The following is a 15,000-nucleotide window of genomic DNA, read 5'->3' as shown; positions in this document are numbered from 1 at the left end:
ATATATATATATATATATATATATATGTAATATATATGTGTGTATATATATATATATATATATATATATATATATATATATATATATATATATATATATACACACATACATACATACATACATACATACATACATACACACACACACACACACACACACCAACCTTTCTGCCAAGTCTGCATACCTTAATCATCCATATTCGTACACAGTGTTTCCCTAACATTCACTCCAAACTTATTTATGCTTTCCTTCTTCGCATTCACTCGTTGGGGGGAAAATAACCCCTTCACCTCTGAAAGTCCTGTTTTGAATCTCTGGCCCCCCTAAAAGATTATACGAGCCCAATATTTCTGCTTTGCTTCCTTCTGTTATGGAGTCTCTCTCGCCCCATTCAGGGCAGCCCATTTTGGGCAGACGAGAATGACAGTTTCTCAGTTCTCAGTTCCGTCTTGGTTGTCAGACATTCGTATCTTTTCTGTTAATGTTTTCTCTCAGTGCTTTTGCGAACGACTTCTTGTTTTGATGGGGTCGTTCGCTGTTAAAATATTGCTGCTGTGGATGGGAGAGGCTTTTGATGATTTTCAGTTTATTCTTGAGGACACAAATGCGTGTATGATTATTTATGTACTATATATATATATATATATATATATATATATATATATATATATATATATATATATATATATATATATATATATATATATATATATATATATATATATATATATATATTTATATATACATATGTATATACATTACATATATATTACAGGAATTCTGCCCTGTACACAAACTAACGGATACAAAACCCTTTAAAAAGAAAGCAAATAGCCCAGCTTCAGGAAACAAATCCCAGGGCAATCCAAGAAGGGAGAAATTTCTTCCTCGGAACCTTCGAGTGAAGCATCAGTCCAAAAAAAAAAAAAAAAAAAAAAAAAAACTTTGGAGTACTGATCGTTCAGCCGTGATAGACTTTCCAGACTTTATTTTTCCAGATCCCTACTACGAGACCACCTGGAAACTTTCTCACTGAACTTTTACTTTCCAGATCCGGTTAAGCTTCAATCCATTCTCGCCTCATCTTCTTTCTCTTCCCCATCTCTCCCCACTTCTCAGGAGGATGACTTTTGATGGAGGAAACGCGAAGTTGAAAGAACGTCAGGGGAAAGTTGAATAAGGCAGGAAAAAAAAAGGAGTTTCATGTATACGAATGTTTTACAAATGAAATTAGAAAGTTGAAATGGTTGGAACAAGATTTTCTTTAGAGAAGAGAAAGCCATGAGAAAGTTGAATAAGGCAGGAAAAGAAAGTTTCATGTATGCAAATGTTTTATAAACATTAGAAAGTTGAAATGACTGGATATAGAAGTTTTCTTTAGAGAAAGAAAGTCAGGGAAAGTTGAATAAGACAGGAAAAGGAGTTTCATGAAATGTTTTACAAATGAAATTAGAAAGTTGAAATGATTCGATCAAGATTTTCTTTAGAGAAAGAAAGTCAGGGGGGAAAGTTGAATAAGGCAGGAAAGAAAGGATTTTCATGTATACGAATGTTTTACAAATGAAATTAGAAAGTTGAAATGGTTGGAACAAGATTTTCTTTGGAGAGGAGAAAGCCATGGGAAAGTTGAATAAGGCAGGAAAGAAAGTTTCATGTATGCAAATGTTTTACAAGTAACATTAGAAAGTTGAAATGACTGGATATAGAAGTTTTCTTTAGAGAAGAGAAAGTCAGGGGAAAGTTGAATAAGGCAAAAAAAGGGGGGCGGGGTTCATGTATACGAATGTTTTACAAATGAAATTAGAAAGTTGAAATGATTGGATACACATTTTCTTTAGCGAAGAGAAAGTCAGGGGAAAGTTGAATAAGGCAGGAAAGAAAGGAGTTTCATGTATACGAATGTTTTACAAATGAAATTAGAAAGTTGAAATGATTGGATACACATTTTCTTTAGAGAAGAGAAAGTCAGGGGAAAGTTGAATAAGGCAGGAAAATTAGTCTCGTGTATACGAGTGTTTTATAAATGAAATTAGAAAGTTGAAATGATTGGATCAAGATTTTCTCTAGAGAAGAGAAAGTCAGGGGAAAGTTGAATAAGCCAGGAAAGAAAGGATTTTCATGCATACGAATGTTTTACAAATGAAATTAGAAAGTTGAAATGGTTGGAACAAGATTTTCTTTAGAGAAGAGAAAGTCAGGCAAAAGTTGAACATGGCAGAAAAAAGGAGTTTCATGTAAATGAATGTTTTACAAATGAAACTCGAAAGTTGACAAATGAAGGAGAATATTCACATGAAAATCGCTTTGCCTCTGTAATACCGAATATATAAACATTTTCTCTGTATGAAGCGAGTTTGTTTACGTAAAATATTCAATGGTGCTAAAACAGTTATATTTTAACTTGTTGGTAATGTTGGACAATAACTGTTAACCCAAGCCTCATTATATATATATATATATATTATGAACTGAGGACAATTGTTGGGTCATGTACTTGCTGGAACGTATTATGAATCTGGAATAAGAAGCAAATATTTAAAGAGGTTTCTCTCTCTCTCTCTCTCTCTCTCTCTCTCTCTCTCTCTCTCTCTCTCTCTCTCTCTCTCTCTCTCTATATATATATATATATATATATATATATATATATATATATATATATATATATATATTTATTTACCAGATGTTTACAGAACTTGAGAGAAGAAATGAGAAAGATATATTTCCTCAAAACGTCTGTAAGATACAGTATCTCTCTCTCTCTCTCTCTCTCTCTCTCTCTCTCTCTCTCTCTCTCTCTCTCTCTCTCTCTCTCTCTCTCTCAATTCCCATATATACCATCTACTTACCAGATGTTGGCGGGCGGAACTTGAGAGAAGAAAGTGAGAAAGAGAATGTCTCGTCAAAACGTCTGTGAGATACAGTATTCTCTCTCTCTCTCTCTCTCTCTCTCTCTCTCTCTCTCTCTCTCTCTCTCTCTCTCTCTCTCTCTCTCTCTCTTACACATATAAACTTAAACATTTCAGATGACCGGCGACTATCCACAATACTGGACAAAAGGAAACTAATGCTCTCCAGAGTCTAGACAGACGCTCTCCATTTCTGCAGCCGTAAAAATGATTCTTAACTATTTCGCATCTCTGAAAAAACCCCATTGTTTCCGTTTTCCTCAAATCCTCCCCATTTATTCACCGTTTTCCTTTCCCTCTTACATAACCTTTTCATATTGCAACCTCCGCGCGAGATGACACCCGAACATTTTCCCTCTGTCGTGAAACTCGTCTTTGTTTGCGAGATTGTATCGGTAATGTTTAATAATAGCTGATCTCCTGGTATAGTGGTTAGTGTCGTGGGATGCCACTCAGATGTCGTGGGGGGTTCGCGTCTCCCACAGGGCGATGGAAAATCACTGGCTCGGTATCATGATCAGTTACTGCTGCAGTGTGGGTGGGATCTGCTGCGGTAGGGGTTTGAAACCAACATTCTTTGGAAGCTTGAATTTCAAGAAAGTGGTCCCTTTGGTGTGCTCGATCCATGTGAATAGGTTTCATCTAATGAAATAATAATAATAATAATAATAATAATAATAATAATAATAATAATAATAATAATAATAATAATAATAATAATAATAATAATAATAACTAAAGGAAATGAATTTTTGACATTATAATTTCAGTTGAGCTTCTATAGAGGAGTGAGTTATTTTAAATTGAGGTAATGCGCAGTGACAACCTAGATAAAAAAATGAGTGAAAATGAAAAAAAAAAGTATTTTATAAATATATCCTTATACTAAGCATAGCTCTCTCTCTAATAACCTGAAAGATATGACGTATAAAAATATTACCAGACAATTTTTTTATAATTCATATCCTTAAAATTATTTAGTAGAAGGAAGCTTAATCATTTTAAGGATTCTCAAACTAGGTGCCGTGGCACCCTGGGGTGCCACAGACAGTGCCTAGGGGTGCCGCAAGTTTGTCATGAATTTTGTCTTGGTTAAATCATCTCATCATTTGTGAAAGAAAAGGTTTGCAGAAGTCTTCATATGATTATTGTCAAGGTCTCTACTCTAATATATTAACATTCATTATATATATATATATATATATATATATATATATATATATATATATATATATATATATATATATATATATATATATATATATATATATATATATATATATAGTATGGATAATATTGTAGTTTAGTATATAATAATTTTGTTAATTAAAAACTAATTCATGATATGGTGGGATTGTGAAGAAATGGTGCCACTGTAATGATTACATTGATTAGGGTGCCATCACTAAAAAAGATTAAGAACCACTGCCTTACATAATAGCCTGACAATTATTAAAGAGAGGTAATAAAAAAATTACTTCTTTTTAATATATTTTAGGGATATGAAATATGAAAAGATTCCCTGAAATAATATGACAGTCAGTACAATGTTTCTGTTAAGAAATGTCGTTTCCCAAGGGCTATATTTCTTAAGATTTTTTTTTTGTGCTGTTATAGAGGAGCAGACTCTCATCTTATGGAGAAGAAGGTGTCTATAAAGTGTTGGAATATATAGGAAGGACAGAGTGTTTGTCTAAAGGACTTGGGGAATTATTTGTGCTCTTGTTTATTTATCTATTTATTTCTTGAAGAGCAGACCTCTTCCTGTGAAGAAGAAGGTATCTATAGTGTTAGAATTTATAGGAAGAAGCAAATGTCTGTCTAAAGGAATTTGGAAATTATTTATTCACTTGTTTATTTATCTATTCATTTCTTGAAGAGCAGATCTCTTCTTGTGGAGAAGAAGGTATCTATAGTGTTAGAATTTATAGGAAGAAGAAAATGTCTGCCTAAAGGAATTTGGGAATTATTTATTCACTTGTTTATTCATCTATTCATTTCTTGTGGCCCTTTGCAAAGAGACCCCATGAACAAAAAGACAAAATAATGCCTACGAAAAGGAGGAGCCGTTACATACCATACGCCCATGCAGACCACACAGGCTAAAATATTACTTAATTATGTATGTAATTTCAGTCGCTCATACCCGACATATTGTTATTCAGCAATAATGACGGTTCAACTCAATTACAGACATGGCTCATTACCGCCTTTAATCCTGACATAACAGCCCACTTGATAATAGCATTATGTGCCAATATATTCTAGGCTTGATAATTGCATATCCGTGCATGGCGGGCAGAGCAACAAGAACATTTAATTAGCGGCGATTATTTTACATGCCTAATGATCGCGGCTGTAATTAATGGCATGATTAATGGGTTTAATTTGGGAGTATTGGTGTTGTTTAACACGAAGTATCCCAGGTAGAAATTCTCCTGAATATTTTTCATTCAATTTCTGTCGGTTACCTGTAGGGATAGAACTTATCGCAACACATTTCACATCCAGTGTTTCCAGTAAAATATGTCACCGACATGTCGGAAACTTATTGCAGACATGTCACAAACATGTCGAATACATGTCAGTGACTTAGTGGTAGCCTATACCAACGCAACGCATCATATGATTATCCAGCCTTTGCTAAAGATTCAGTCTCCATTGATGATTGTTTATGAACTGTTTGTGATATGGATACAACAAGTTGTCTACTTGTGTTTATGACAAATTTTCATGTAGCACACTCGAGTAAAATGTCACAAACACAATTCGGAAACTTATCGTATAGTTAACATATTGCAAATAGATTGGCAACAAATCAACAACCATCAGTGTAGAACAGATTTTTTGTAAGTGCTGGATAATCGTACGAGCACCGGTTAAACTGCCTAAAAGTCGTTGATTTGTATGCAACATTTTTGTGATATGTGTGCAATAATTTACTAACGTGTTTACTGTAGTGTGGATGCACTTTATTTAGTGGACTCTGACCTAAACGTTTACCTAAACATGTGTTTGTACTTGTGGTTGTGTGTGTTTGGCTGTGTGCGTGTGTGCTGGTTTTACACACATGCATAAAGTCGTTGATTTTTATGCAACATGTTTGGGAAATGTATGCAACACATTGCTGACGTGTGTTGAAAACATCCCTCTGAAGCGGTCTCTGATTTAAACGCCTATTTAAATGTGTATGTTTGTGTCACTTTGTACAAAAATGCTTCAGGGATTGGCATAAAGTCTTTGACATTTATGCAATATGTCTGTGATGTATGCGAAGTGGTCTCTGATTTAAATGTCTATTTAATTAAACAAGTGTCCATTTGTGTGTGTGTCACTTTGTACAAACATGTCTCAGGGAACGGCTTAAAGTCGTTGACATCTATGCAACATGTCTGTGATATATGCACAACAAATTGCTGACATGTGTTTAAGACATCTTTCTGAAGTGGTCTCTGATTTAAAAGTCTATTTAATTAAACAGGTGTGTATGTGTGTGTCACTTTGTACAGACATGCCTCAGGGTACGGTATAAAGTCGTTGACATGCATGCAACATGTCTGTGATATATGCACAACAAATTGCTGACGTGTTTAAAACATCTTTCCGAGGTGGTCTCTGATTTAAACGTCTATTTAATTAAGTGTGTATGTGTGTGTATGTCACTTTGTACAAACATGCCCCAGGGAACGGTATAAAGTCGTTGACATGTATGCAACATGTCTGTGATATATGTGCAACAAATTGCCGACGTGTGTTTTAAACATCTTTCCGAGGTGGTCTCTGATTTAAACGTCTATTTAAACAAATGTGTGTGTCACTTTGTACCAACATGCCTCAGGGAACGGCTTAAAGTCCTTGACATGTATGCAACATGTCTGTGATATATGCGCAACAAATTGTGAACATGTTTAAAACATCTTTCCGAAGCGTTCTCTGATTCAAGCTTGTATTTAAACATATGTGCATGTCGTTGAATACAAACAGGCCTCAGGGAACTGCATAAGTGTGTCTTCCTTGTAACATGTCGAATCCCCCCCACCCCAACCCCTTGTTCTGGGTAGTGAATGGTTCTCATTTGGCGTCGTTGCAATGAGAATGGGAATCCAAGCACCTCTTGTCCGGGATATTCCTGTAAGTAATGATTCCTAATGCAGCCGAGAATGTGGGAGAGATCGCAAGGGAACTTACATCCTGATCATTGCCAGCTGCTGATGGATGTTGCTGGGGTGCTGTTAAAGATCCATTCTTTATCTGTTCTTCATCTTTTCTTGGTTCTTTGTAGGAGAAGAGAGAGAGAGAGAGAGAGAGAGAGAGAGAGAGAGAGAGAGAGAGAGAGAGAGAGAGAGAATAAAGATGAAAATTTCTAGAGAGAGAATTCTGAAGGAATAAGGAGTGTCTTTCATTTTTGCAGAGAGAGAGTTTAGTTTATTGTATATATATATGTATGTATATATATATATATATATACTATCAATTTATATATTTAGAATATGTCTGATAACATGAAATAGTATTATGCATGTCTTAGACTTTAAGCAAGATCTAATTTTGATTTACATTTACACACACACAATCGATAACACACACACATAGTATTACAGCGTCTTAGACACACACACAGATCATATAGGTATATATATATATATATATACACACACACACACATATGTGTGTGTGTGTGTGTGTGTGTGTATCTAAGACTTCATAATTCATATATTCTTGAACAATTTTTGAAAGTATGGGAAAAATTAGAATTCTGTACAATCACGTATAAAGGGTTTTCTTCATCTCATACAATTCAATTTTTATTTCTCTATTATTTTAGTGGCAGGTTGCCTTTTTTAACACAACGCTTAGGCCTTTAGAGTCCCGAGGTCCATCTTGCCTAATAATAATAATAATAATAATAATAATAATAATAATAATAATAATAATAATAATAATAATAATAATAATAATAATAATAAATAATTATTATTTATATTTTTTTTTGTGTCAGGCTTCTTTCCATATTAGATTCACTTTTCTTGTATCGTCCTGAGGTCCAGCTAAGGTTCAGACGTCTCTAATAATAATAATAATAATAATAATAATAATAATAATAATAATAATAATAATACTTCATTTTTATGTCTATTTTCTCATCCCAGGCTTCTATCCCTACTAGAGCGTCCTGAGGTCCAGTTAAGGTTGAAACTTGTCTAATAATAATAATAATAATAATAATAATAATAATAATAATAATGATAATAATAATAAGTACTTCATTTTTATGTCTATTTTTCCATCCCTGGCTTGTTTCCCTATTAGAGCGTCCTGAGGTCCAGTTAAGGTTGAAACTTGTCTAATAATAATAATAATAATAATAATAATAATAATAATAATAATAATAATAATAATAATAATAATAATAATAATAATAGTAAAGGGTACAAGCTTTCAGGCCAGGCGACATCATAACTGCAGTTGGAAATTGTCTAGTCGCGTCGAGGCAGGTCGTGATATCTGTGGTAATCGCGCAATAACCCCAGATTACATTTCGTTTATCTGAAATCTCTGCGGGCAAGGATTGAGAATTTTTCCTTCTCTTCTCTCTCTCTCTCTCTCTCTCTCTCTCTCTCTCTCTCTCTCTCTCTCTCTCTCTCTCTCTCTTATAAACGCATCTCTGATTCCTCTCTTTTCTCTCTCCTATCTCTCTCTCTCTCTCTCTCTCTCTCTCTCTCTCTCTCTCTCTCTCTCTCTCTCTCTCTCTCTTATTAACACATCTCTTGTTTCCTCTCTTTTTTTCCTATGATTCGCTTTTGCTCTCTCTCTCTCTCTCTCTCTCTCTCTCTCTCTCTCTCTCTCTCTCTCTCTCTCTCTTATACACACATCACTGATTTCCTCTGTTCTCTCTCTCTCTGTCAGATAAACCCCTCCCGGTTCTCTCTTCATATGTACATGATCTTTCTTTCATATATAGTAGATTTATTTTTCATACCAGAGCCTGTTCATTCTTAGCCTTAAACCTCGTAAACACTAAATATTAAGCTTCTGTTATTCATCTTTACAACGGCCCACCCATAACTCTGTCTCTGCATTATAAACAGTCTCAATAGTCTCCTGTTGTACAGTCCTGTGAGGTTGCATGACTAAGCCCCGAATTATCTCCTGATGTGACCACATTCATAATTAGTTGATTATCAATTAAGTAAAAGCAGATGATTTATGGGAAGACATTAAGTCTTAAATCGCTTTTCGATCCTGGATTAGGCTAGGACATATTTAATCTCTAAACCTTATAATAAAAGTTGATTGATTCTCTTGTCTACAATCTTATTACTTTGTTGTGTATAGGAGTTTCATGGTTGCTGATATAAAAACGTATTATTTATTTGTAGGGTAGGAATATTATATTACCATTTCTTTGAAGGAGAATCTCCTGCATTAGGATGTTGTGGGATGCCCTTATCCAACTAAATTACCTGCTCTGAGAAAGTGGAATGTATATTTATATTCTTACCAAGAAATGAATGAAAATATTTCGTCTTTTTCCCTGTTGCCTCCAGAGGCTATTTATCTTACTAGTTACAGGGCCTTTTTGTAATGGATTTTTATCTTTTTATTTTTTATGGAATCATTTTTCCATCAATTGATTCTTGGAAATCTGTCATCTACCGCAGTCGTAATCTGACCAACATAAAGATAATTATATTAAAATTTAATTGGTTTATAAGATTATATTCTCCAGGTATTTAGAAAAGATTAGTGATTTTAAGTCATGAAGTCATTAAGTATATATAATATATAAAGGCTTAGGATTATGTAATATCAGTTTTCCTGTAGTCAATAGTTATGTTTGTCATTACTTGGAAAGTCAGTTATCATTTGAATTGATTTTTTTTCGTTCTGTATAAAATGTGGATGCAGTAAAATGTACAACTTATCCATAGTGACATAAAAACAATAAAGCTGGTGAATATTTGTAGAGCAAATACACGTTATAGGAATATAGACTCGATTCCTTTATGTAGGTTTGTGTGTGTGTGCGTGCGTGTTTGGGAGCCTTTGGTGGTATTTCTCTCTCTCTCTCTCTCTCTCTCTCTCTCTCTCTATGTATATATATATAATATATACATATATATATGTATATATACAGTATATATATATATATATATATATATATATATATATATATATATATATATATATATATATATATATATATATATATATATATATATAATGCATTTCAGATACACATCCTACAAACGAAAACTTACATTTCAGAATGGAAAGATCTTCGTGATAGAATCTATTCACAAAATCACACCCCAGAGAATATTTGCTGTCGATTAAGGTAACTTTTGCCACCGAAATGCGAAGTGTATCGCCGAAAATTCAGGACATTATTATCGTTGCGTTTTAATTCCTATTTGGTCATTGTTATATCATTATTACTTCCAGCTGATCCTTTAACACATCACAAATAAATATTTAACTTTCTCTCCTTTCAGATCTTTAAAAAGGACCCCCACCCCTCATCATCAGGTTACCATCAGGATAACATCCTGAAGAGAATATTGCAAACTTCTACTTTTGAAAAATCCTTCATAAACGTCCTGTAGGATGAAAGGTCACCAAAGTCACTGGGGATCCTTCGATGTTAATTCTTGAAGATTCTCGCTAAGGTAAGAGGCAATATTATATTATTTTATTTTTTTGCAATTTTTTTTTGTGGTGACAGGAATATCGAAAATGACATAATTTAGCAAAGGTTGGGTACAAGAAAGAAAATTTTTGAAATGGACATTTTTTAATATTACATGAATTGGTCCTGTTTCTCTTCTCTCTCTCTCTCTCTCTCTCTCTCTCTCTCTCTCTCTGTAAGGAAAGCAATCTGAAATGATTCTAATGAAAAGTAATCTTATTTGTAATCAAAAGCGAAAAATAATCTATTAATGATAACATAAAGCCATATAAAACGAATTAAATTACAAGTTGTAAAAAAAATTATTAATAAAGGCTTCTACAGCCGACATTGCATTCAAAATATGATATTTCATAAAAGAGTTCAAGCTGCAGTGTCTCTGCAGTTCATATTTTAGAAAGGGTCAGCAAAAGTAATTTGCAAAAGCCAAATTTTTCCATGTGACTGTCCAGTGGAAATGGATTTTTATCCTAGTTTTAAGTTTGTTATTTTTTCTCGTGTTTATTTTTTATTCATGGTTTTACTAGAGGGTGAATTGTATTTATTTTGGGGGAGAACCATAAATTGAGTTAGTCCTTTGCGAGAAGTTAGCAATTTTTAATTTTCTTCTTTTCATTCAACCTTAAAAATCGTAAGACATTAGTAAAAATGTTTTGTAAAGATATTATATATATATATATATATATATATATATATATATATATATATATATATATATATATATATATATATGACTGTTTATCACATGTGTAGTCACTGTAGTCCTGATTTGTGTGTGGATATATTATCAATAAAAATTCCCCTTCGGTAACATATATGAAAATATATTACTTGTGTGTGTAGAGTGAATTGGATATTAAAGGTGTTTGTAGCTTTGTGATTTATATATATATATATATATATATATATATATATATATATATATATATATATATGTGTGTGTGTATTTGTGTATATATATATATATATATATATATATATATATATATATATATATATATATATATATATATATATATATATATATATATATATATATATATATATATATATATATATCTATACATATATATATATATATATATGTATATGTATATATATATGTATATGTATATATATATATATATATATATATATATATATATATATATATATATATATATATATATATATATATATATATATATATATATATATATATATATATATATATATATATACACATATACACATACACATACACAATTATTTTCCTCTCTTCTCCCTTATTGATATCCTCATTCCTATTCAACCACGCCTCTTTCTTATCCACCTATCTCTCCTCCTCCTCCTCCTCCTCCTCCTCCTCCTCCTCCTCCTCCTCCTCCTCCTCCTCTCCTTTCTCGTAAAATACCACCTCTCCCTCATCCGTGCCTCTAAGAAGGAGCATTTTATCTATGTAAATGGTGGAAATCGAAGGAGGTCGGCCCTTGAGATATCGCCTATAGAGACGCCTTATTCCCCATCAGCGTCATTCTCGAGCCATGTTTACTAGGGGCTTGTGTCTGTGGACCAGGGATAGAGTCTTCGTCTCGTTCTTTGCAGTGCGCCATTTTAGTTTCTGTTTGTTTAGCTGTCTCTGTTTTTAATTTTCTTCTGGAGACTTGATTTTAGTTTATTTTTTTATTTTAGGTTTTAGTTTTCTGTAATAAGAAAACTGTTGTTCCGGTTTTGTCTGTCCGTCCGGACTTTTTCTGTCCGCGCTTTTTGCTGTCCGCAATTTTTCTGTCAGGGCTTTTTCTGTCCGCACTTTTTCTGTCCGCACTTTTTTCTGTCCGCACTTTTTCTGTCCGCACTTTTTTCTGCCCGCACTTTTCTGTCCTCACTTTTTCTGTATGCACTTTTTTCTGTTCGGACTTTTTCTGTCCTCACTTTTTCTGCCCGCACTTTTTCTGTCCGCACTTTGTCCGCACTTTTTCTTCCTGCCTTCAGACCTTAAAAACTACTTAGGCTAGAAGGGTTGCAAATTGGTATGTTGATCATCCACCCTCCAGTCATCAAACATACCAAATTGCAGCCCTATTGCCTCAGTAGTTTTTTTTTTTAAGGTCAAAGTTAGCCATAATCGTGCTTCTGGCAACGATATAGGATAGGCCACCACTGGGCCATGGTTAAAGTTTCATGGTATGCGGTTCATGCAGCATTATACCAAGATCACCGAAAGATACGTCTATTTTTAGTGGCCTTGATTATACGCTGTAGCGGCTGTACAGAAAACTCGATTGCGCTGAAGAAACTTCCACACATTTTTTACTTTCTTATATTTCTCCTCGATGCTTAATTTTAGTGTTATTTTTATTTTAAGTTTTTATCTCTCTAGATGCTTAATTTTGTTTTTATTATTGTTTATTTATTGATTTATTTTTATATTTATTTTTCTTCTTTTTCGTCTAAAATGATAGACCTTCCTTTTTTTATAAATGTGTAATATTATTTATTTAGTTCCTATTTTAATTACAGTTTATTATTATTATTATTATTATTATTATTATTATTATTATTATTATTATTATTGCTTTCTCTGCTACTAGTATTTGTTGTCCTTTAAACAAAAGAACATTATTATTATTATTATTATTATTATTATTATTATTATTATTATTATTATTATGCTAGCTGAAATCTTCAGTGTAGTCCATATGTACAATTCCTGTTCTCCTGATGTACAACATACGCTCAAATTCCAGTGATTCCAATGTAGTAATTCCAGCATTCCTCTGGGAATTATGACCACCAGTTTCGGGCCATAGGTCAAAGGGGAACAGTCACCTAATTTGTCTTCCGCCTCACAACAGAGGCGCGGATGGCTTTCGTTTGAAGCGTTTCCTGGTTGCTGGAAAGGAAAAGGGTTTGTCTTTAGGGTAAATATTAGTATACATAGCTTAGATTATTGTAATTAAGATTGAGATATAAAATTGGTGACCATGACAGACTTCTCAGGGCCTGTGAGGTTAGATAATATTTCTTTTTATGAAATGTTATATGTGGCTCTTAAAATATCTGTGTTTTGGGGACCATGACAGACTTTTCAGGGCCTGTAAGGTTAGATAATATTTCTTTTTATGAAATATTATATGTGGCTCTTAAAATATCTCTGTTTTGGGAACCATGACAGATTTCTCAGGGCCTGTAAGATTAGATAATATTCCTTTTATGAAATATTATATGTAGCTCTTCAAAAAGGTAATTTGTTTTTAATCTTATTCATGTTATATCAATTTCTCTCTCTCTCAAAAAAAGTAATATAGTTTCTTCGGTGCAATTGAGTTTTCTGCACAGCCACTACAGCGTATAATCAAGGCCACTGAAAATAGATCTATCTTATGGTGGTCTTGGTATAATGCTGTATGATCTGCGACCCATGAAACTTTAACCACAGGTTGGTGGTGGCCTATCCTATATCGTTGCCAGAAGCACGATTATGGCTAACTTTAACCTTAAATAAAAGAAAAACTGCTGAGGCTAGAGGGTTGAAATTTGGAATGTTTGATTTTTAGAGTGTGAATGATCAAGGTATGAATTTGCAGCCCTCTAGACTCAGTAGTTGTTAAGGTCTAAGGCAGACAGAATAAAGTGCGGACGGACAGACAAAGCCGGCACAGTTGTTTTCTTTTACAGAAAACTAAAAATCTACTGATATATTTCCTGATGAACCAACCGAATGGTAACATGAGTCGTGTATGCCCCTGTTGCTCTCATCCCCTTTAATTTAAATGCTCAAAGACAGGAGGCCTTTGAAATCGGGTTTATGTTCATTTTGCCAAATATTCACAAATTCATTAAAGGCTCGGCACTGGCAACAGTCATTTATTTGTTTCCAGCAATTTAGGAATTTTGTTACGATTCGCACAAACCATTGCATACGTTTGTGGGTGTGTGTGTGTGTGTGCGTGCGTGTATCTGGGTTTGTGCATGAATTACCATATATTATTTGGGGTAAATTCACATCAGCGTCATAGACATTTTCAACTAATTTTTCCATTTTCTAATTTAGCAGATATGCAACTTGCAATTAACTGTGATGATAATATAATTATGTGTATTATCATTCAGTTATTGATAATTTTCATAGATATTTTCAACTAATTCTTCCTCTTATTCTGATATGGCAGTTATGCAACTTGCAATTGATTGTGATAGTAATATAATAATGTGCATTAGCATTCAGATATTGACATTTATTATAGACATTTTCAACCAATTCTTCCTCTTATTCTAATATAGCAGATAAGCAACTTGCAATTGATTTTGATGATGATATGAGAATGCGCATTATCATTCAGTTATTGATAATTTACATGAATATTTTCAACTGATTTTTTCCTCTCCGTTTAATATGGCAGAAATGCAACTTGCAATTAATTG

At 33.1% G+C, this 15,000-nt stretch overlaps 1 long non-coding RNA gene across 1 annotated transcript in view; it reads left to right on the top strand.

Moving 5' to 3' along the window:
* Positions 1-15,000, top strand: part of LOC136834527 (uncharacterized) — a 220,387-nt gene that overhangs the window by 146,899 nt on the left and 58,488 nt on the right. Inside the window, exon 4 of the long non-coding RNA XR_010851841.1 lies at positions 10,403-10,576. This is a non-coding gene — a long non-coding RNA (uncharacterized lncRNA). The remainder of the gene's footprint in view (positions 1-10,402; positions 10,577-15,000) is intronic.

This window comes from Macrobrachium rosenbergii, chromosome 54, assembly GCF_040412425.1.
Source record: "Macrobrachium rosenbergii isolate ZJJX-2024 chromosome 54, ASM4041242v1, whole genome shotgun sequence".
Lineage (NCBI taxonomy): Eukaryota > Metazoa > Arthropoda > Malacostraca > Decapoda > Palaemonidae > Macrobrachium > Macrobrachium rosenbergii.
Note: the sequence above shows the minus strand (reverse complement) of the source record. Positions and strands in the feature narration are given on the sequence as shown.